Genomic DNA, 2,500 nt, shown 5'->3' with positions numbered 1-2,500 from the left:
CAGGGCTGGATGGGGCTTTCGTATAGCAGGGAAGGTGCTGCCTCTCGCTTCGCTCGCTGTCCGCCGCTCGCCGCTCGCTTGCCCAGCCAAAAATGGCCAGTTTTGGCCCGTTTTTGGGCCGTTTTGGCCAGTTTTTGGCCTGTTTTTGCGTTGCGCGGTGACCGTCTTGAGCGGAGCAAAATGTCAGCCATCTCAGCACCCTGGAACCCCCCGGGTGGCACAGGGCTGGATGGGGCTTTCGTATAGCAGGGACGGTGCTGCCTCTCGCTTCGCTCGCTGTCCGCCGCTCGCCGCTCCCTCGCGCAGCCAAAAATGGCCAGTTTTGTCCCGTTTTTGGGCCGTTTTGGCCAGTTTTTGGCCTGTTCTTGCGTCGCGCGGTGACCGTCGTGAGCGGAGCAAAATGTCAGCCATCTCAGCACCCTGGAACCCCCCGGGTGGCACAGGGCTGGATGGGGCTTTCGTATAGCAGGGACGGTGCTGCCTCTCGCTTCGCTCGCTGTCCGCCGCTCGCCGCTCGCTCGCGCAGCCAAAAATGGCCAGTTTTGGCCCGTTTTTGGGCCGTTTTGGCCAGTTTTTGGCCTGTTCTTGCGTCGCGCGGTGACCGTCGTGAGCGGAGCAAAATGTCAGCCATCTCAGCACCCTGGAACCCCCCGGGTGGCACAGGGCTGGATGGGGCTTTCGTATAGCAGGGACGGTGCTGCCTCTCGCTTCGCTCGCTGTTCGCCGCTCGCCGCTCGCTCGCGCAGCCAAAAATGGCCAGTTTTGGCCCGTTTTGGCCAGTTTTTGGCCTGTTTTTGCGTTGCGCGGTGACCATCTTGAGCGGAGCAAAATGTCAGCCATCTCAGCACCCTGGAACCCCCCGGGTGGCACAGGGCTGGATGGGGCTTTCGTATAGCAGGGACGGTGATGCCTCTCGCTTCGCTCGCTGTCCGCCGCTCGCTGCTCGCTCGCGCAGCCAAAAATGGCCAGTTTTGGCCCGTTTTTGGGCCGTTTTGGCCTGTTTTTGGGCTGTTCTTGCGTCGCGCGGTGACCGTCGTGAGCGGAGCAAAATGTCAGCCATCTCAGCACCCTGGAACCCCCCGGGTGGCACAGGGCTGGATGGGGCTTTCGTATAGCAGGGACGGTGCTGCCTCTCGCTTCGCTCGCTGTCCGCCGCTCGCCGCTCGCTCGCGCAGCCAAAAATGGCCAGTTTTGTCCCGTTTTTGGGCCGTTTTGGCCTGTTTTTGGGCTGTTCTTGCGTCGCGCGGTGACCGTCGTGAGCGGAGCAAAATGTCAGCCATCTCAGCACCCTGGAACCCCCCGGGTGGCACAGGGCTGGATGGGGCTTTCGTATAGCAGGGACGGTGCTGCCTCTCGCTTCGCTCGCTGTCCGCCGCTCGCCGCTCGCTCGCGCAGCCAAAAATGGCCAGTTTTGGCCCGTTTTTGGGCCGTTTTGGCCAGTTTTTGGCCTGTTCTTGCGTCGCGCGGTGACCGTCGTGAGCGGAGCAAAATGTCAGCCATCTCAGCACCCTGGAACCCCCCGGGTGGCACAGGGCTGGATGGGGCTTTCGTATAGCAGGGACGGTGCTGCCTCTCGCTTCGCTCGCTGTTCGCCGCTCGCCGCTCGCTCGCGCAGCCAAAAATGGCCAGTTTTGGCCCGTTTTGGCCAGTTTTTGGCCTGTTTTTGCGTTGCGCGGTGACCATCTTGAGCGGAGCAAAATGTCAGCCATCTCAGCACCCTGGAACCCCCCGGGTGGCACAGGGCTGGATGGGGCTTTCGTATAGCAGGGACGGTGATGCCTCTCGCTTCGCTCGCTGTCCGCCGCTCGCTGCTCGCTCACGCAGCCAAAAATGGCCAGTTTTGGCCCGTTTTTGGGCCGTTTTGGCCTGTTTTTGGCCTGTTCTTGCGTCGCGCGGTGACCGTCGTGAGCGGAGCAAAATGTCAGCCATCTCAGCACCCTGGAACCCCCCGGGTGGCACAGGGCTGGATGGGGCTTTCGTATAGCAGGGACGGTGCTGCCTCTCGCTTAGCTCGCTGTCCGCCGCTCGCCGCTCGCTCGCGCAGCCAAAAATGGCCAGTTTTGTCCCGTTTTTGGGCCGTTTTGGCCTGTTTTTGGGCTGTTCTTGCGTCGCGCGGTGACCGTCGTGAGCGGAGCAAAATGTCAGCCATCTCAGCACCCTGGAACCCCCCGGGTGGCACAGGGCTGGATGGGGCTTTCGTATAGCAGGGATGGTGCTGCCTCTCGCTTCGCTCGTTGTCCGCCGCTCGCCGCTCGCTCGCGCAGCCAAAAATGGCCAGTTTTGGCCCGTTTTTGGGCCGTTTTGGCCAGTTTTTGGCCTGTTCTTGCGTCGCGCGGTGACCGTCGTGAGCGGAGCAAAATGTCAGCCATCTCAGCACCCTGGAACCCCCCGGGTGGCACAGGGCTGGATGGGGCTTTCGTATAGCAGGGACGGTGCTGCCTCTCGCTTCGCTCGCTGTCCGCCGCTCGCCGCTCGCTCGCGCAGCCAAAAATGGCCAGTT

The sequence above is a fragment of the Musa acuminata genome, unplaced genomic scaffold (genome assembly GCF_036884655.1).
Source record: "Musa acuminata AAA Group cultivar baxijiao unplaced genomic scaffold, Cavendish_Baxijiao_AAA HiC_scaffold_938, whole genome shotgun sequence".
NCBI classification, from domain to species: domain Eukaryota; kingdom Viridiplantae; phylum Streptophyta; class Magnoliopsida; order Zingiberales; family Musaceae; genus Musa; species Musa acuminata.
The sequence above is the reverse complement of the archived record's forward strand: the minus strand, read 5'-3'. Positions refer to the sequence as shown.